Below are 22,082 nucleotides of genomic sequence, written 5' to 3'. Positions count from 1 at the left end.
GCCTCGTGAATTCCGGGTATCTGAAGGGTGGCCTCTTCCCAGCGTTTGGTTGAGTACTGCAGTGGTGTGTAGTTGAGGCTTTTATACGGGACGTGGTGTGTGTGTGTGTGTGTGTGTGTGTGTTTTGTGAATCGTAAGCCGTGGGGAAGCATAATTCATTTGCTACTGTGGGTGTGTGTAGAATGTATTAAGTACGGATTGAATGAGATTTTTAGGTTGGAGGTTATGAATTTTGGGTTACTATGTGTGGAGTGTTTATCACATAAGGAATGTGTAAAATTTGGGGGTATTAAGTGAGGGACCATTAAGTATGAAGTGTTTGGGTTGTTCCATGAGGAGCTTGGGATGTTTGGAATGTGTGAGTGTGTTTGTGTGTGTGTTTGTGTGTAGTGTGTGTTATGGGTGTGGTGTATTGTATTAAGGGAAGAATAAAACAGAATGATGAGGAGGTGGTGGTGAGAGTAGCTGGGCATTCTAGTCCTTTTCAAAGAGAAATAAACATTTGAGACTTTGAGTGCCTTACTGGAATCTTTGGAGGGTAAGAAGATAAGGAAGAGACAGTAGTCTGTATTCCATTGTATTCTCTACAGTGATTTCACGTGCTTAATAACCAATTCATATGTTGCGGCTCCCCCTCCCCTACAGATTTAAATGCTTGGTTGGTGTACTGTCTCCAGGAATAACTTAAAAGATAAGTAAAGGTTATTCCCCGCAATAATAACACTGGCACGTAAGTATCTTAGGGAGGCCCTTTCAAATTAGAGCTGTATGCATCAGGAGATAATTGGAGTTAGAAGTGATACTCTTTGAATGTTAACTTTGTCTTTTGCTGTTTGGTGAAGAAAATATTTAAGTGTTTTTATCCATTTTGACATTAACTTAGAAGGTATTGTCAAGTATAGTCAGACTTTTGTTGCTGTGATCCAACACTAGCATTGGAGGCATCATTTTCCTCACTGAGCTTTTCTTGGGCTTCTTCTCCACCCCCGACCCCCTTATTATTCTTTATTTTTACAACTTCATGTTCTGGTGACCATTTTGATCATTTCCAGAGTTTGTTCTTTTGGTTACTCTGTGGTATGTGATGTGCTGGGAATGTTCAAGTAGCTACATTTTCTTTATATTATACTCACAAGACTAGGGAAAGGAAGAATCTTAAAATAAGTCCACTACAAGATTTTGTTGTTTTGTAGGTTTAGGAATGGCCTGAGGTCTTTTGCTTGCCTAAATCTTTCATCATTTTTTTGGTTTTGCTTTTTTGTTTTAAATCCTTCAGTTCAGTCTTTATTGTGGTATGCATTGTGTGAAAAAGAACTTTATATTTCTGGGTATAGTTTTATCCTGTTATAAAACTGTTGTGTTCTGATGGGAAAGTCTTTGGTCAACAAAAAGAGCAGTTTACTTTGTTAAAAGCCCTAAGGTAATTATAACTTTATTTTGATTTCACCAAACTTTTTACCTCTAATAATTTGTTGCTGCTTTCAATTTTATTATTTGTGACAATTATTTTGCTTACTGTTTAATCTTACGTTGACTAAAAAACTGGAAATTTAGTTTAGTTTTTTTTGGGGGGGAGGAGGGAGGTACCAGTTATTGAATCCAGGGGTGCTTAATCACTGAACCATGTCTCTAGCCTTTTTTATTTTTTGAGACAGGTTCTTGCTAGGTGCTTACCACTTCCCTAAGTTGCTGAAGCTGGCCTTGAATTTGAGATCCTCCTGCTTCAGCCTCCTTTGTGCTGAAATTTCAAGCTTGCATCCCTGCCCCCCCCCCTTTTGTGGTGTGAAAATTTGAATCCAGGGCCTTAAGCATGCTGTGTAAGAGCTTTACCACTGAGTTATATCCCCAGCCCAGGTTCTTACTCTAAGAGGCAAAGTTAATATTTTTCTGACAAGTATCTGGAGTTTTGGTCATGATTATTTTGATCTCAATAAATTTGAAGAAGATTTTCTTTATTGGAATGGTCCTATTGGCCAAGGAAAATGCTGTGCATTATTGTTTATTAATGAAAAAAAAAAACTTAACGGCATGTGCTGTGAATGGTTGTTTACCAAATGGGAATGTTATATTGTCAAATAGCTAAGAAGATATTATTGATAGAATAAAAAGCTATTTAGAAAGCTATATACATGTTAAACACATTAACCATTTGTATATTTAGGAACCTGTAATCCTCTTAGAAATCAAGATGCCAGATAAGTTTGCTTTTGTAGTCTTACTTTAAAATTGTTTATACTTCCTATTTTTTATATAGTATGTTTTTCAGGACTGACTTTTAAAAATAAGCATTTATGGGGCTGGGGATGTGGCTCAAATGGTAGCGTGCTCACCTAGCATGTGTGAAGCAATGGGTTCAATTCTCAGCACCACATAAAAACAAAATAAAGATATTGTGTCCACCTAAAACTAAAAAATAAATATTAAAAAAAGCATTTATCCAGTTATATGAAAACCAGGTAATTTATTTTAAAGATTATACTTAAAGACTTGGGTGTAGGATGTGAAGGTGATCTGGCTGCAACATCTGTCACCCTATTGATCATCACGGTTGACTCAGCTGATCTGGCTGGCTAGGTGGATGTCCCCATCCTTCCTCACCACTCCTTGTGCGTCCCAAAGCTGCTGAAGAGGACAACCTTCCCCTATAGAGGAGAATATAGAGTAGGACCCTACTTGGGTCAAAGGTATGGCCAAGGGTATACGAATAGCAGCATTCCCTTTCTAGAACCTTCAGACAATCCCTCAAGAGTGGATATAGATTATTGGATGACATCAGTTTCTTCTATAAATGGACAAATTATTTTCCCTACACAAAAATGAATATATCAAATTCATATTTTGTTTATTTATGATTTGAGAATTTATAATAACTTGAGAGTTTAGTGTCTTTGTTTTTTTTTTTTTTTTTTTTTCTAAAGAGAGAGAGAGAGAGAGAGAGAGAGAGAGAGAGAGAATTTCTTTAATATTTATTTTTTAGTTCTTGGCGGACACAACATCTTTGTTGGTATGTGGTGCTGAGGATCGAACCCGGGCCGCACGCATGCCAGGCGAGCGCGCTACCGCTTGAGCCACATCCCCAGCCCGAGAGTTTAGTGTCTTTGTAGAAAAGACATAATTCAAAAATTTGATTAGATTTAAAATTCAATTTTGATCATTGCTGGACAATAGGTTCTAATAAATACAGTGTTTAAGTATGGAAAAGCTTTTTTTTCTTTTCTTTTTTAACAGTAGTAGTAGGGATTAAAAATAGGGGAGCTCTACCACTTGAGCTATATCCCCAGCCTTTTTTATTTTTTAGTTTTAGACATGATCTTCCTAAGTTGCTTAGGGCCTGGCTAAATGACTGAAGCTGGCCTGGAACTTGTGGTCCTCCTGCTTTAGCCTCCTGAGTCACTGGGATTGCAGGTGTGCCACAACTGTAAAATCTTTTGGGAAGGAATTTTGTATTATTTTTGACTATTTCAACTCACTAGAGAAAAGACTTCTATTGAAATCAGTGGAGAAGTGGTGATAAGAGGTGGATGGAAGATTATAGCTCATACTTAATGGGATAGTATAAGTGGGGGAACTTAGTACAAGTCAAACAGCCCCCTCCTGAAAATTATCCCAGTTAAGTAAATATTTTATTTTTTGTAGTGCTGGGGATCAAGTTTAGGGCCTTGTACATGCTAGGCAGGCACTTTACCACTGAACTACAGTCTCAACCATAAATAAAATTAATTGTGGTAAAATATGTACTAAAATTTGCCATATTAGGCTCCTTTAAGTCTTAAATGGGATTAAGTACATTCACATTGCAGTGTAACCATGACCACCAACCATCTTCAGAACTCTTTTCATCCTATAAAACTGTAATTATGTATCCATTCCTCCCTGTCTCTGGCCCTTGGCAACTACTATTCTATTCCCTCTTCATGAATTTGACTGTTCTAGATAGCTTATATAAATGGAATCATATACTCTTTATCCTTTTGTGACTGGCTTATTTCACTTATAATATATTCAAGGTTTATCAATTTTGTGTTATGTGTCAGAATTTTATTCCCTTTTATAACTAAATAATGTTCCATTGTTTGTATATTTCACATTTTGTTTATTCATACATTTTCAATGGACATAGATTCTCACCTTCTGGCTATTATGAATAATGCTGCTGTGAACACTGATGTATAGACATTTGTTTGAATTCCTGCTTTCAGTTCTTTTGGGTATATACCCAGAAGTAAAATTGCTGAATCACATGATAATTCTAATTTTAGTTTTTTAGGAACTGCCATACTGTTATCTGTAGTGGCTGCACCACCAAAATTTGAATGGAGAGAATGCCAGCATCTTGTTTAGTAAATTATTTTTAAAGTTAACTCTGAGCTAATGAATTTAGAATTTGGAATATTTTACCAAAATGTACCTTTAAACATACATAGTGTTGTTAGCACAGTGTGTTACTGGTATAGGAATAAATAGAATAGTACACCTACAGTTCTGCCTTTAAAAAAACAGATAGGCATTGATTAATCATGAGATCCCCCCCCATGTTTTTATAACAGAGATGCATTCAAGTGAAAGTTCCAAATCTTGTTCTTTTTTTTAATTGTAGAATTCTTTAACAACTGATTTTTATTCTTTCTTTTCCTTTACAAAAATCATTCAATCAAACAAACTTTGAAACCCTATTTGGTTTGTTTATAGATGTGAAAATAGTTATCTAGACAATCACAGTTGCTGTCAGATAATTTCAGTAATATTAGTTATCTCTTATGTGGTTCTGGGTTGACCACAAATATGAGCCTCTCTCCACCCACCTTAACCTTTTGGTTACTGTCATGGTGATTTGTTTTCTAAAATAAAATTTTATAGCTCCAAAATAAACTTTTATGGTGGTGCATCTTTAATTCCAGTGACTCAGGAGGCTATTGGATTGCAAGTTCAAGGCCAGCCTCACCAATTTTTAGCAAGACCCTATCTCAAAATAAAAAGGACTGGGGATGTTGTAACTTAGTGATAAAATGTCCCAACTACCCCCCCCCCATATATGTATATATATATATATATTATATAAAAAACATTTTTCTTTGGGAACAAAAAGGGGGAGTATCCAATTAGATTAGTATAACAGTTTGTTTTCTATTTTTGTTTCTCTGTTGGTGATAATACAGAGACAGAGAGCATAGTGCTACTCAAGTGAAGAAAAAAAGAACAACTCCCAGTAGTAGTAATATTTTGTTTCAGACTTTCTCAGAAAGAAAACCCTGTCTGCCTTGCTAAAAAGTATTCTTTCTGGATTTAGTGATCATAGATTAAGAATTTCTTTATTTTTTTTCTCAAATTTGGCTTTGATTTTGATGTTACTTTTTTTTTTTTTGGTGGTGCTGGGGATTGAACCCCAGGCCTTGTGCATGGTAGGCAAGCACTCTACCAACTTAGCTATATCCCCAGCTCCAATTTTGATGTTACTTTTAGTTATATTTCCTATATAGAACTATAAGTATATCCCACTTTTGTTTCTCCATTTAGTAATTTTTGAGCTACATTCCCAGCCCTTTTAATTTTTTTTTTTTTTTTTTTGAGAGGGTCTCACTAAGTTGCTTTGGGCCTCGCTAAGTTTTTGAGGCTGATCTTGAACTTGTGATACTCCTCCCTCGGCCTCCAGAGTTACCATGCAGTTTTAAGATTTCATTGGCCTCTGAGCTCCTTTTTGAAGTATAGTATTCCATGACACCTATCTACTGAACATAGTTTCTGCCCCTTTATAACTTTGTCTTCTTCTAAATGAAGTTTTTAAAATTTTATGTTCAGTTGTAGATAGACACAGTAACTTTATTTTATTTATTTATTTTTATGTGGTGCTGAGGATTGAACCCAGTGCCTCACACATGCTAGACAAGTGCTCTACCACAGAGCCACAATCCCAGCCCCTAAATGAAGTTTTGATTCTCCTTTCTTTCTTCTTTATTTTGATGCAAAGGGATATCTTCTGCAAAAGAGGCTGGTAGACTGTGTGAGCTGAAATGGTAGTAATCCAAGCAGATGGGTATTCTTTGTGATATGTGGATTAGGGATCAAACTAAGTATCCATGGGACATTTTGCATTCCTGAAAGGAATGTGTAAGAGATTGAGTTCTGTGACCACAAACAGTTTTGTATCCATCCTTTTTTTCTTTCTCCTCTGTCCTCTCGTAGAGGGACAATTCATGTTGTTTTAGATTTAGATTGTAGGCGTTGGGGAAATAAAGTTTTGGCATGTAGAATGAAGTTTAATAGTTTGTGATTAAGGATGTGACTTTGGCTTATCCAGACCACTTGGATTTAAATCATAGTTCTGGGTTGGAGTTGTGGCTTAGTTGTAGAACGCTTGCCTAACACGCGTGAGGCACTGGGTTCGATCCTCAGCACCATATAAAAATGAATAAAATAAAATTATTGTGTCCATCTACAACTAAAAAAAATAAAAAATCATAGTTCTGCTACTCATCTTGCAGTCTTTGGCTAGTCACTTCACACCTCTTTGCCTCAGTTTCTGAATATGCAAAATGAGTTAACACGTGTAAAATGATTAGAACAGATGTCTGATGTAGAAACAACAAATTCTAGCTGTTACTTTCATTTTTGACAATTGTAAGATGTATACTTTAAGGGAACTTCAGAGGTTATCTGTTTGAAGCTTGTCATTTTTTCTTTTGTGGAAATTGAGATTCCAGAGAAAAGGAGCCGACTTGTCCAAGGTCATGGTTTGGTTTGGAATAAAAATTTTATCCATGTACACGTAAGAGTGTTCATTTTCTAGCTAATTTGTCAGATAGCTTGAAGTTTTTGAGGAAAACAGATCTGCTATTCAGAAATTTCTCCAAACAAGGAAACTTATATATATATGTATATAAACTTAAATATTTAAATTTATATACATACACACACATACATACATGCACACACATATATTTCTTTATATATATATGATACATATGATATATATAATATATGTATATTATATACATATATGAAATAACAAGTCAGGTGTTGTGGTGTACACCTATAGTACTAGCCATTTTGGAGAGTTGATCATTTGAGCTCACTTGTTTGAGACCAGCCTTGGCAATATAGCAAGACTCCACCCCCACCCCAAAGATGCCTTACATGTAATAGATGTGTAGGAAAGCTGGCACTTTGGTAGTTCCCAGTCTACCACTTAGTGCCATGCTGCTATATCATAGGCAGTTGAAAAGCCATGGAATGAACAGAGTCTCTTCTATATTTGCTCAGCATGGTTAGGTTGATGCCTGTTGTTTGCTTGAATTGTTTTATGATTCCTTTAGATCAGGAGTTAGCAGACTATATTTTGCAGGCTAACTGCTTGTTTTTGTAAGTAAATATTGGTTAGAATATAGTTAACATTGCCTCTGTTTTCTTTCTTGCTGTAGTGATATTTGAGTAATTGAGAAAAAGACTATATGACCTATAAGCCTCAAATATTTATTAGTTGGCCCCTTAGGATAAAAATTATTCCTGACTTTCCCCAATGAAACCATTATTTTTCTTTCTAGGTTTTAGTAACTTCACAGTGCCTCCCAGGTAGCAGTATATGGTTACACCTCCATAGGAGGCAATTGTTAGAGCATTGAATTTAACATAAATTTGCTGGAACTGTAGTGTTTTGTTTTGGGTATGATTCTCAGAGTATATTTAATAAATAGAATGCAGATCTGTCTAGAGTCCTGTATATGTTAAAAGTGGACTAGATCAGGCCAAATAAAGTCTGGACAGTTACTTGGCAGCAGTGGGGTTAAGGACATTTAATTGTAATTCAGGTAATTGATTTAGATTAGGAATCAAGGAACTACAGCCTGAGGGCCAAACCACTACCTGTTTTTGTAAATAAAGTTTTATTGAACATAGTCACTCATATTTGTTTACATGTTGTCTCTGGCCAGTTTGTCCTCAGTAGCAGAGTTGGGTAGCTGTGTGGCCTCTGAAGGCGAAAATATTTACTATATCCCTTATAGAAAGTTTATTGATCTAAAACAGTGGTGATTTCTGTATTCCCTCCTCCTACCAACATTAGGCAATTTCTAGAGATCCTTTTTATTTTTTTGGCTGTCATAGCTAGAGGGTGCTACTGGCATTTAGTGAATAGAGACCAAAGATGCTGTTAAACATTTTATAATGCTCAGAATATCTTTCCACCCACAATGAAGAGTTATCTGTTCCTGAATGTTGATAGGGCTAAAAAAAATTTGATCTAAATCAGTTGTTCTCAAAGTTTAGCTTGCATCAGAATAATTTGGAGGGCTTGTTATACCATAGGTTTCTGGACCTCTACCCCAATATTTTTGATTCACTGGGTCTGAGGTAGGATCTGCAATTTGGATTTTTACCACATTCCTAGATTATGATAATTCTGTTGATCTAAGGATATGTAGTTTGGATTTTTACCATATTCCCAGATTATGCTAGGGCTGCTGATCTCAGGACTATACATGAAAACCACTGATCTAGGTGACTTTTGAAATTCTATCCATTCCTGTAATTCTTTGATTTTGTGATCTTAAGTACTGTTCCATGTCTGTGACTTAGAAAAATGAAATATTTCAGTATATACTTGATGCTTTGGCTGTTTCATGACTCTGTGTCTTTGGATCCTTAATTTTTGTGTCCCTTTGGAAAATTTATATTCATCTTTCAAAATCTGCTGCCTACCTTTTGTTTATAAACATTTGTACCCTATGTCCAGTTGGTTTAATAATTTCTTCTTCCATATCTTGTACTTGTTTCTCTTTTTTTTGAGCCATGTGAGATCGTCTTTGATCAGTTTCCCTGTTCTTTCCCATAATGTAAGCTCTTTGGGGGAACAACTACTTAGCTCTTAACTGTTTGTTCCTATAGTGTTTAGTAATAAGTGCTCAGTGAATATTTATTAGTATACAGCTGTTAATTTAGTTATGGCACAAATAGGATATATATATATATTTATTATATGTAAAATATGTATATTGTTATTGGGGATTTAACCTGGAGGTGCTTAACTATTGAGCCATATCACCATCCCTTTATTTTATTTTATTTTTTGAGACAGGGTCTTACTAAGTTGCTGTGGCTAGCTTTGAACCTGGGATCCCCTTGTCTCAAGCTTCTGAGTTGCTGGGATTACAGGTGTGTGTCACCACACCTGGTTAAATTTTTATGTTTTTAAGTATCTATTATTTACGGATATGATTTTGAATAATCAAAATCATTCTCTCTGCCTTTGAGAGAATAAAACTTTGTTATATTACATTGAGGATTATAACTTCCAAGTGATCTGAATATAGTGACTTGATTTAGATTTTATGAAGGGCCTCAGTAAGGTAATATGGTAAAATGTCAGACTTGAGTCCAAGAACTTTGTAAAAGTTTTAATATTATTACTGAATTGTTGTGTCAGTCACTCTTCTTGATTATGGTTTCACTTTCAACTTTTTTTTTTTTCCCTAGTGCTAGGATTTGAACATGTTCTACTATTCAATTATACCCCATCCCTCCAATTGTTTTTTAAGGCAGACATTTTAATCTTAAATCAAAATTGTTCACCATATTAATCACTAATTATAGGTTTTGCAATGAGCTTGACACCTAATTTCAAAAAGTAGTCTAGTTAAATTAACAGAACCTGCCTTTATTTATGGTTATAGAGAAATTATTGAGATAGAAAGGATGAGATGTCAAGCTGTAGTAAAGGAAGGAGAATTTTCAGTTATGTGTACCTTAATGGCTTTAGAGTTAGGTTTGAGTCACTTTCTTTTTCTTTGCAACTCACCTTGATTCTCTGGATTCTTTAATGGTAGCTACTATAATACTAGTGTGTTACTGAGAGGAATCTTTTTATCTTGATCCCTGCTGGCTCTCTTGCCTTCTTTTTCCCCAATGGACAGAAGTTATTGAATTATTTTTTAAAGTCAATTTAAATGTATTTTTTGGCATCTCCTTAAAGTGAGGTGGAGACACAATTGAGGAGTCATATTTTAAGTTTAATAGCTTTGGGTTCCTTTACATGTTTCAGATAGCTGTGCAAAGTACTTAATATATAACCTTTATAGTGATCCTGCATTGGGATATAGTGACATAATTCTCCATGTTTTTTTGCATAGCTTGTTGAGCAGAGGCATTGATTACCTTTGTTTCTTTTTCAAGCATGTCCCTATTGAAAAGCTTTGGAAGATAGAGATAATATCTCCCTCTGGAATGAAGGGCAGGCACACATACTTTCCATTATAAAAGAGTTGAGTTCTCTAGGTTCTGAGTTCCTTTTCTGTAATGCATTCCACTGCATGTGAAGGTATCAGCCTACTTTGTGGCATTCTGTGGGAAATGGAATTGGAGAATCAGTGCAAGAAAATGCTGTTACTCTATGATATTACTCTGAATAATTAAGTTCATTGTTCTTGACCTAGGAGTTAGTGTTTTTAGCCAGCACCTATGAAACTGGCAGGCAAAATTGTTAGCTTGCAAGTAGGATAAATCTCAGATCCTTTGCAGTTTTTAACAGTTTTGGTGACAAGGATGGAATGTTGACAGACATGACATTTTGGAAGAAGAAAGATGAAGAACTTATAGCTTAGTTAACAGAATTTGGGGAATCTCATGGGAATTAGTAGAAACATGTGACCAAATTGTTCTTTGTTCTCTATTGTCTGTTAGTGGGGAGGTAGTTGCATACTAAATTCTAAGAAGTTGGGTTGAATATGGCTGTCTGAACATTTCTCTGGTTGTTACTAATTCTTTTGGGTGGGCAGGATTTTTTTAAAAAAAATATCTATTGTTTTTATTTTTTTTATTGGACACAATACCTTTATTTTATTTATTTTTATGTGGTGCTGAGGATCTAACCCAGGGCCACGCATGTGCTCGGTCATCACTCTACTGCTGAGCCACAGGCCTGGGCAGGACTTTTTGACCATTCTGAAGGTTAGCCTCAGGCTCTCCCCATTGTAACTACTACTACTAAGATGTGTTGGGTCTGAGCAGGAGGTTCATCCCCCCTTCAGACAAAAGTTTTGGATGATTGTACTTACTTTAGAGCATGAAAGGATGCAAATTTGCAGCCTCTGGGGCAAAAAACAAATTTGCTAGGAACCTTGGTTTGCCTGAGAGATGGAGTGCTTAATGTCTATGGCTCAGCCTCTTTGGGGGAAACTTTATTTCCCCCTTTGCTGTTTTAAGCAAAGCCAGTGGCACAACGGAGACCTCAATTCATAGAAATTTTATTCTAAACCTGGGCCTAGTTCACTGATGGTTCAGCCAGGCAGAAAGATGATTATGTTTGCTTAGTTCTGAATCTGTTCAGCCTGTGCACTAGCTAGGCAGACTGAAAATGGGTATGATTGCTCTGTTCATTGGGCAGAACTCAAGGCTGTTCTTAAAGTTCTGGCCAGTACTCTTGATGAAACTTGTTTTTACTGACTTTTGCCTGTTGCCAATGGCATAGCTCTTTGGTCTGCCACTTGGAAAACTCTAGACTTGCAGATTGATGATAGTTCTTTTTAAACCTATGAATTATACAAATAAATTATACATACTGATCAAACCATTCGTATCACTCATGAAGGTGTCCACAGTAAGGATTTGTTTTCTGATGAAGCTTACTAGAATGAAGTTTCTGATTGAGGCCATGCTGTCCATACCCATGTTGTCTGTATTCATCATTGTATTAGATGTGATGGCATATCAACCATCATCAACTGAGCAGAAAGTGAAGGACTCTGTGTCTGATACAAAGGATAGCACTATGTGTCAGATTTACAACTCCTGCCAAAAGTTTACCCATTTGTCTTGGGATAAGAGAAACCAATTGCATAGGGGGGCATGACCACTGTCTATTCCTAGCAGATTGTATATTGTATCTTTGACCTTTCTCTCAGAGCTATCAGTGGTGCCTCATTGATGTTGGCACTTCTTCTGGTTGTGATGTTGCTGTTGCACTCTAATCAGCTGGTTCTGGCTACACCATTGTGGCCCTAGAAACTAACCTGTATTATGTTTTTGACTTTCTAGACCATTTTCATTCTGATGGTGATGCACCTTTTATTGCAAAAACCACCCAGTAGTGGTTGATATTTTATGGACTGTTTGTTTCTCTTGCCAGTCACAGATGTGTAGTTTGTTGATGAACATTGAACGTTGGGACAGTTTTTTCAAAAATCAAATTTGACATCCTTTGCTTCCTTCTAGTTCGCATACCTTAGTAAGTCAATTTGGTCTCTGAATACAACTCTCCCCAGAAAGGAATTGTCTAAGCTTGATCACTTTCTGAGTAATGATCAGGACAGAAGAGGTGGGAAGTTTATAGCCTTGTTTTGAAAAATTGAGATTCCACGTCGACCATTTGTGGGCATGTTGTTTCTGTTTTTCCACTAGCAGCAACTGCAAACCAGCTTGGCTGGTGTGTACCTTCTATGTGGTGGCAAGACCAAATGGTGGCTTTCAAAATTCAAACCTAGTTCTTGTTCAGCTACCTGGAGTCTCTTGTTGGATTGATACAGTTCTAGATTATCAGAATAGTGACTGTGGTTTAGTACACTGATTGCTGTGTCCATTGGTGGCCCATGTGGGCCAGTGGAGGCCATAATGGGTTTCTATAGGTTTCATAAAAATTCTATTGAACTTCTTGTACTTGACATTTCTGGATAAAAGGTCTAGGTGTGAGTATGAAATGATTGGAAAAAAAGATGAAGTTAATGGCTACTGGGTTGGGAAATAATGACTTTTGTGGCAGTGAACAGAGCAATAGTCCTGATACTGGAGGAGGAAATATCTTAGACTTCTAATGTTCAGGGGAGGGAAAGACATTAATGTTCTTTGTCTTTCACAACCACTCTTTTTTTTTTAAATATTGTTATCAATGGACCTTTATTTTTTATTTGTATGCAGTGCTGAGAATGGATCCCAGTGCCTCTCACATGCTAGGCAAGTGCTCTACCACTGAGCCACAACCCCAGCCCTTCACAACCATTCTTTTTTTTGTAGTGGACTCAATACCTTTATTTTATTTATTTACTTATATGTGGTGCTGAGGATCGAACCCAGGCCTTGCAAGTACTAGGTGAGTGCTCTACCGCTGAGCCACAACCCCAGCCCTGACAACCATTCTTATGAAGGAAAAAAGGAAAATTCCTAGGTACAGCTCTTCTAAATTGCTTCAAGGACTTTAAATTTAATTAACTACTGTATCTGGTATTCCCTATTAGGGGGCTCTGGTCGGGATTTGCTGTTCTCCTTATCGGGATTGGCCCTAGCTCTGTATCTTCCATGCAAAAAAAGTGTCAAAATACTCAGATGTCTTCTTCACTGCATCCCATAGCCTTCACTCAGAGAATTTGTAGGGCAGATGATGGCCACCTGAATTTTGGCCTGGATAGGGGCTGGACTGACCTTATTTATTCCTTCCCAAAACAAGTATTAAGCCCTAGGTTGGGACATAGATTGACTGTGTCTCTTAGCCTGAAGTAGATCCTACTTGTAAAGATCTAACAACTCTTTCTTTTTTTCTTCAATTAATTTTTTATTTGGTACATTATAATTATATGTAATAGTGGAGTACATTATGACATTGGTATGTGTACCTAATATAATTTGTTCAGTTTCATTCTCTAGTACTTTTTCTCTCCTCTCTTTCCTCTGCTGGGCCCTTTCTCTACTAAACTGGTCTCCCTTCTAATTTTATGAAATCACCCTCTTTCCTCCTCCCCTTTTTTTCTGTCTGGGTGCCACATGTGAGAGAAAACAGACAACCCTCGACTTCCCGAGTCTGGCTTATTTCACTTAAAATAATGATCTTAATCCCATCCATTTTCCTGTAACAACAATTTCATTATTCTTTTTTTCCCTAAATGTTTATTTTTTAGTTTTAGGTGGACACAATATCTTTATTTTTTATTTTTATGTAGTGTTGAGGATCGAACCTAGCGCCCCGCACATGCCAGGCAAGCGAGCTACTGCTTGAGCCACATCCCCAGCCCCTCATTATTCTTTATGGCAGAATACAACTCTGTTGTATATACAAACCTCTTTTTATTTATCTATTCATCTGTTGATGGACACTTAGGCTAGTTCTATTACTTTGATATTGTGCATTGTCCTTCTATAAATAGGGGCATGCGTGTATTGCTATAGTATGTTGACTTTAATTTTTGAGGGTAAATATTGAGGAGTGATAACACCTGGGTCACATGGTGGTTCCATTCTTAGTATTTGAGGCACTCCATACTGATTGCTGTAGTGGTTGCACTAATTTAAAGTTCTACAAACACTGTATAAAGTGTTCGTTTTCCTCCACATCTTTGCCAGCATTTAGTATTATTTGTATGCTTGATGATTGCCAGTCTAACTAGTGAGATGAAAATCTTAGTGTGATTTTGACTTGTATTTCTCTGCTGAAATATTGAACTTTTGTTCATTATTTGTTGGCCATTTGTATTCTTTTGAGAAGTGCTTGCTCAATTCACTTGTTGATTAGATCATCCCTTTTCTCCCTCTTGTGAGTCCTTTATTTATTCTGGATATTAGTCCTCTTTTGGAAGAGTAGCTGGCAAAGATTTTCTCCCATTCTGTAGGGCTTCTCTTCATACTTTCGTTTTCTTTGCTGCACAGAAACTTTTTAATTTGATGCCATCCCATTTATTAATTCTTTAAAAGGCCTATGAAGAAATTGTTGCCTATGCGTATATATTGGAGCGCTGACCCTATATTTTCTTTTTGCAGTTGCAAAGTTATTGGTCTAATTTCTAGGTCTAGGATCCATTTCAAGTTGACTTATGCAAGGTTAGAGGTAGGGATGTAGATTCATTCTTCTATGTATGGATATCCATTTTTATGAGTACCATTTAAAAAAGGCTCTCTTTTCTCCAATATATGTTTTTGACGCCTTTGTCAATAATCAGATGACTGTATATATCTATGTAAATTTATTTCTTTTATTCTATTGCATTGGCTTGTATATATATATATATATTTATGGCAGTTACCGGGCTGTTTTTGTTATTACAGCTCTATAGTATAATTTGAAATCAGGTATTATAATTCCTCCAGCATTGTTTTTTTTTTTTTTTTTTTTTTTTTGCTTACAATTGCTTTGGCTAGCCAGGCATGGAGGTGCATGGCTGTAATCCCAATGACTCAGGTAGGAGGATCACAAGTCCAAAGCCAGCCTTAGCAACTTAGTGAAGCCCTAAGCAACTTAGTGAGACCCTGACTCAAAAAAAAGGGGAGGGGGGTGTGCTGGGGATGTGGCTGAATGTTTAAGTGTCTCTGGGTTAAATCCATAGTACCAGAAAACAAAAAAAAAGGATGGGTCTTTTATCTTCCATATGAATTTTAGGACTGTTTTTTCTAGTTCTATGAAGATTATCATTGGAATTTTGATGGGAATTGCATTGAATATATAGATCACTTTTAGTAATGTGGCCATTTCAGAGTTCTTGTATATTTTGATCATGGTAATTTACTTTCTTTTCTTTAATATTGTCTGAATATTCAAGGCTGTCCACTTTGTTTTCCAGCTCTGGGATTCTGTCTTCTACTTGGTATACTCTATTGGAGAGACTTTCAGCTTAATTTTTTATTTGATTTATTATGTCTTTTATTTCCAAGATTTGTTTGGTTCTTTTTCAATATCTCTATCTCTTTATTGAAGTCAGGCATTTGAGTTGTATATAGCAGAGTATATGGGGTACACCCTCTGTGATCATTCTTCTAGACTTGACAACTCTGTATGTTCTAAAGAAATGGGATCTAGGATGAGGTCCTTTGTGGGTGTGGTGTATACAGTTATCCTCTCTAGTGTTGGACCTGAGGCCCCTTCCTAGCAATTTCTACTTGGGGTCTGGTTGTTAGTTTGGGGGTTTATATCCTCTAATCTTTGTGTTAAATTATTGCTGAAGTTTTAGTGGGGTTAGATTGTGTGTGGAGCATGGAACACTGTCTTTTAGCTTTACAATCCTTTCTAGGAGCATTGTCTGTGCCCTTGGGACTGTACTTCTTTAGTGTAAACCAAGCCTTGACTTGCCTGCCTCCTAAAAACACAGACTCTTGTACCTTTGAATTTTAAGGAGATATCAGTAGATTTTGTAGTCTGTAGATGACTTTTGAGATCTTTCCAAAGTGAGTTTGTTTTTGGTTACTTGGAGAAGCTTCCCCAAGTGATAACTGATTTGTTACTTATGTATACTCTGTGAACACTTGTCTCTATGAGGGGAGTGGTTCCATTTAGCTTAGGCAGTATAAAATTTTTCTTTTGTTTTTTGACTTTTTTTTAGCTTAAGCAATCAGTGACCTACTGTGGCCTTGAGATGGATTAAGGTCAGTCTCAATTCATTGACCAGAGTTGTTTAAGGATAAAATTGCCCTTGATTTTTCTTAGTGGGCTAAGGCAGTCTGCACAATTGCTAATCCATCCTATTGTTCTTGTATTAATGCCTTGGGAGAAATGGAAAAGCCACTTGGCTTTCTGTGTGTGTTGGTCAGGTTTTTGTCTCTGTGACCAAAATAGTGGACAAGAACAACTTAACGAAAAATTTATTTTAGGCTCAGGTTTCAGAGGTTCAGTCCATGGTGGGCTGAAAGTGAGGCAAAACATCAGCGGGGAAGTGGAGAAGTGCTGCTTCATTTCTGGTGGCCAGGAAGCAGAGAGAGGGAGGGGGCCACGGGGAAGATGAATCTTTCTAGGGCTTACCCCTAGTGAGTCACCTCTTCCATCCGTGCCCCGCCTGCCTATAGCTACCACCCTGTGAGTTCATTCAAACTAGGATGAACTTTTTAGATAGGTTACAGCTCCCACAAGCCAGTCATTTCACCTTTGTGCATTGACATAGGAACTTTTGGGTAACACCTCATATCCATATTATAACTCTGGGGTAGACCCTGATGGCTCGTAGGATTTATTTTATTTGGGTATGTGATCTTGAGGATTATGGTTAAAATCAATTGTGAAGATTGACCTCATCCTGCTGATCCTGCTGTTTAGTCTTGTTGATAGCAGCTTTAATTAATTATGTGTGAGACAAATTGTCAGTTGGATTAATCAGAGTTGTTGCTGGAGGGGCATACTCATTAAAAAAAATTCATCAACATCCAGGATGGCTATAAATGAGAGGATAATGTTTGAATGCAATCCTCTTTGTGTCTCCTATATTTCTGTACCTCTTATGAATAGAGGCACTGGTTGTTCTAGAATATCTTTGCAAGGATGTCATGTTTGTCAGCCTTGATAGTGTTGCCTTCCAGACCAAAAGGCAGGTTGCTTATAGTCTGTCAGATAAAAGATATTTTTTGCCTCTAAAGAAATGGCAATCATAATTTTTATCCAATATAATTGATTCACATTCTATAAGCACAGGGTTCCTCTCCTCTAATGCAATTCACTGGATGTACGATGTCATTTGGCTCACTCTGTGTCATCCTGAGGTTTAGGAATTGTGTAAAAAGAATGCTGCTACTGTGGTTATTATTGATGTGACTAATAAATCTCTTTGTCCTTGACCCAAGAGTCTTGTATTTTCCTCTAGCATCCATGAAATTATAATAGGATAAATTATTAGCTTGCAACTAAGTTGAGTAGAATCTTAGGTCCTTTACTGTTCTTACCACCCTACCTTGCAAGGTAGACAATCCCTTATTTTACAGTTTGATTTAACATATAGTAATTATAATAACTACTACTAACATTTGCTAGCAGTTTCTTTCTGCTAGGCTCTTTGATAAGCTTTTTTATTTGTGTATTATTATATCTAATTGGTATACCCATCCAGTCTGTGATAGTCATTGTTTTTATTTCCATTTAAAAATGAGAAAATAGGCTGGGGTTGTGGCTCAGTGGTAGAGTGCTCACCTAGCATATGTGAGGCCCTGGGTTCGATCCTCAGCACCACATAAAAATAAATAAATAAAATAAAGGTAATGTGTCCATCTACAACTTAAAAAAAAATAAAAGAAAATAGCAGATAAAAAGGTCAACTACCTAATGACAGGTCTGGAGTAACAAGGCTGAGATTGGAACTCAGCTATGTTTGACTATAAAGTCAAGTCTGCAGTCTTATATGTCCATGTTTTCCAAATGTGCATGCTAGGAAATACCCAAAGCTACAGAATAAGCCAGGAGAGGTGGTATACACTACAATCTTAGCTACTTGTAAGGCTGAAGCAGGAGGATCACAGCCCAGGAGTTTGAGGCCAGCCTGGACAACATAGTAAAACCTTCTCACAGACCAACAAAGCTATAGAATAAATGTACACATCTTTCTGAAGCATTGATTTATTAGAATAATTGAAAAAGAAACACTGTTCTTAAAACATAAATAACAATGATTATAATGTATGAAATTTACATAAATTTTAAATAGAAAATGAGATTTCTAGGACATAATAAGTATGTGGCTTGCTTCATCTTCTCTTCTAATGGGGAATTTATTTCCCTTCTTCTGTTTGTATTGACTACAGTAGTGGGAAAATTTAAAAAGTACTGTGCCTTTTAAAAAACAAATCAAAACTGCATACAGATAGTTTTAAAATTTCTTCATTCTGTCATAGCTTTTTGGAATAAAGAAAGAATAGTAAAACCATTTCTGGTGTTCTTAGACTGACTGAGGCCAGTAGAGTAATAAACAAAACAAAACAAAAGCTGGAGTTTGTTGATTGCTTATAATGAAGATGTGTGTGGCAATGATAGTTATTGAGATTACTTAGTACTAAAACGAGATTATTTTGTTACTCATATTCTTTACCTTTTACATTTATAATTGTCTGTAAGTTTTTGTCTTATTATCAGTCTATACTAGTGTTAAGTAATTTTGCCTTTCCTTTCTGGAAGTTGTGTCAGTTTGGGGTATATTCCCTATGGCTCAGTAGTGGAACTTGATCCAAAAGTAACTGGCATTGTGAAAAAAAATAATAGAATTGACTTCAGCTGAAGCAACCAGGTCTCAGGGTGACTCATGGTATATTAGAAAGGGAAAACAGTGTTTACTGATTACTTTCAAATAATATAGTGAGAAATATTCTGTCAATGCTGACTGGTATTTGATGATATTAAATAATTATGTTTTTTAAGTGTGATTATGTATTGGGCTTTTTAAAAGTGTCATTGGCTCCTAGAGGCATGTATGGATGAGATGGTATGATATACAGCATTTACTTCAAAATGACTTGTGAAGCGGGGGATAGGGTCAATAGGAAGTGAAGTGGTTAGCTGTAACCTGGTAACAATTTTAGAGAGTACTATGTTCATGCCTGGTGTCTTTACTATTATCTCTACTCTTATATATACTTAAATTATCCATAATAAAATAAATAAAAAGATATGTTGCCAAAATAAAAATAACTTTGGGGAGATTGTAAGCATTAATATAACAAGGTCATGTACTAATGTATGATTGGATTTCAGTAGTGATGAGACTATTACAATGAAGTAATAGCATAGCAATCACAATAATAATAATTACTGTGATTACTATTGCTCTCTAATCACAGCATTTAAGCAAAGTAGTTGGTAAATTTTTGTCTGTATTGTCACAGGAAAATTTTTCCTTTCTCTGTTTCTTTTCTTTCTTTCTTTTTTTTTTTTTTTTTGGTATATGGCAGAGTGATGGGGATTGAACCTAGGATTTTGTACATGCTAAGCATAAGCTCTATCATTTAACTATGTTCTCAGCTACCCTGATGTTTTAGTCAACTTTTCTGCTGCTGTGACTAAAAGACCTGACAAGCATTTTCAGAGAAGGAAAAGTTTATTTGGGGTCTCACGGTTTTATAGGTCTCAATCCCTAGACAGCAGGCTTCATTCCTTGGGGCACAAGGTGAGGCAGAACATTATGGTGGGAGAGTGTGGTGTAGGGAAGCAGCTCACATGATGATCAGACAGGAGAGAGAGGGAGAGGGGGAGGGAGGGAGGGAGGAAGAAACTCTACTTGACAAATACAAAATATATTCCCCAATGGCACACCCCCAATGACCCACCTCCTCCAACCACACTCTACGTGTCTTCAGTCACAGCTCAGTTAATCCTATCAGGATATTAATTCACTGATTGGGTTAAGGCTCTTATAACCAAATCATTTCTCTTCTAAACCTTCTTGCATTGTCTCACACATCAGCTTTTGGTGGACACATCCAAACCATAACACCAGAAATTTTATAGTAGTTTTCTTGTACAAAGCGCTAGCTTTGTAGAATAATCAATATAATCTCATCACCTTATTGGATCTTAATGGAATGAAACCAAAAATCAACAGCAAGAAAAATAAGAGAAATAAGAGAAATCATATTAACACATGAAGATTGAACAATACTCTTTTAAATGAAGAATGAATAAAAGAAGAAATGAGTAGAAATCAAGAAATTCTTAGAAACAAATGAGAATAGAGATACAGCATATCAAAATCTCTAGTACAGTATGTAAGTACTTCTAAGAGGAAAATATATAGCATTGAGTGCTTACTGTGAAAAATTATATCCCAAAAAAGTAAAAGTATGCTCCACCGCAAGGCCTTAGAAAAGGAACTAATTCCAAACTCAGTAGAAGACAGAAAATAATTAAGATCAGAGCCAAAATTAATGAAACTGAGAATAAACCACACAAGATCAATGCAATTAACGCAGTAAATACGATTGATAAACCCTTGCTAAATTAACCAAAAGAGAGAGAGAGATGGGGTTGGGGTAGTAGCTCAATGGTAGAGCACTTGCCTAGTACATGTGAGGCACTGGGTTCTATCTTCAGCACCACATAAAAATAAATAAAAGTGGGCTGGGATTGAGGCTCAGTGGCAAAGCGCTTGTGTGAGGCACTGGATCTGATTCTCAGCACCATGTATCAATAAATAAAATAAAGGTCCATTGACAGCTAAAAAAGAAAAAAATAAATTATTGTATCCATCTACAAATTTTAAAAAAATTAAAAAAGAAAGAGAAGATGCAAATCAATATAGTTAGAGATGAAAAACAAAATATCACCACATATACTTCTGAAACCCAGAAGATCATTTGAAACTGTTCTGAAAATTTATATTCTAATAAATGGACAATCTAGAAGATATTGACAAATTTCTAGATACATGTGACTACCCAAATCAAACTGGGAATAAATAGATAATAATAAATGGACAATCTAGAAGACATTGACAACTTTCTAGATACATATGACTACCCAAATCAAACTGGGAATAAATAGATAACCTAAATGTACCAATATCAAGTAATGAAATTTAAACACTAATTAAAAACCTTCTAACAAAGAAAAGCCCGGGTCCAAATGGATTCTAAGCTGAGTTCTACCAGACCTTTAAAGAAGAATGAACACCAGTCTTTCTCAAATTATTCCACGAAATTGAAAGGGAGAGAACACTCTGAATGCATCCTATGAAGCCAGTATATCCCTGATACCAAAATGAGACAAAGACACATCAAGGAAAGAAAATTACATACCAATATCTCTGATAAACATAGATACAAAAGTCCTTAATAAAAATATCAACAAACCACATCCAAAACACATCAAGAAGATAATATACCATTTCAAGTAGGTTTCATCCCAGGGATGAAAGGTTGGTTTATCATACACAAATCAATAAGTGTAATTCACACTTAAACAGAATTAAGGACAAGAATCATGGGATTATCTCAATAGATACAGAAAAGGCCTTTGATAAAATCCAGCATCCATTCATGTTAAAAATGCTGGAGAAACTAGGGATGGAAGAAACTTACCTCAACATCATAAAGGCTATTTATGACATACCCAAAACCAACATAGTGAATGGAGAAAAATTAAAAGCATGTCCTCTAAAATCAGGAACAAGACAAGGTTTTCCACTTTTACCACTTCAATTCAATATAGTTCTCAAAACACTAGTTAGAGCAAGCAGGCAAAAAAAGGAAATTTAAGGGATACAAATAGGAAAAGAGTCAAACTGTCTCTGTGGGTGACATGATGCTATGTCTAGAAGATCTAAAAAACTCCACCAGAAGACTTCTGTAGCTTCTAAATTAGTTCAGCAAAGTAATAGGATACAAGATCAACATGTACAAATCAATAGTTTTGTTATATTCCAACAGTAGGAAGAAAT

The 22,082-nt window shown here is 36.1% G+C and overlaps 1 protein-coding gene across 1 annotated transcript in view; it reads left to right on the top strand.

Moving 5' to 3' along the window:
• The window catches only part of Faf1 (Fas associated factor 1), a 399,930-nt gene that overhangs the window by 197 nt on the left and 377,651 nt on the right, over positions 1 to 22,082 (top strand). The window lies entirely within an intron of this gene.

The sequence above is a fragment of the Urocitellus parryii genome, chromosome 11 (genome assembly GCF_045843805.1).
Source record: "Urocitellus parryii isolate mUroPar1 chromosome 11, mUroPar1.hap1, whole genome shotgun sequence".
Classification (NCBI taxonomy): Eukaryota; Metazoa; Chordata; class Mammalia; order Rodentia; family Sciuridae; genus Urocitellus; species Urocitellus parryii.
The sequence above is the reverse complement of the archived record's forward strand: the minus strand, read 5'-3'. Positions and strand labels throughout refer to the sequence as shown.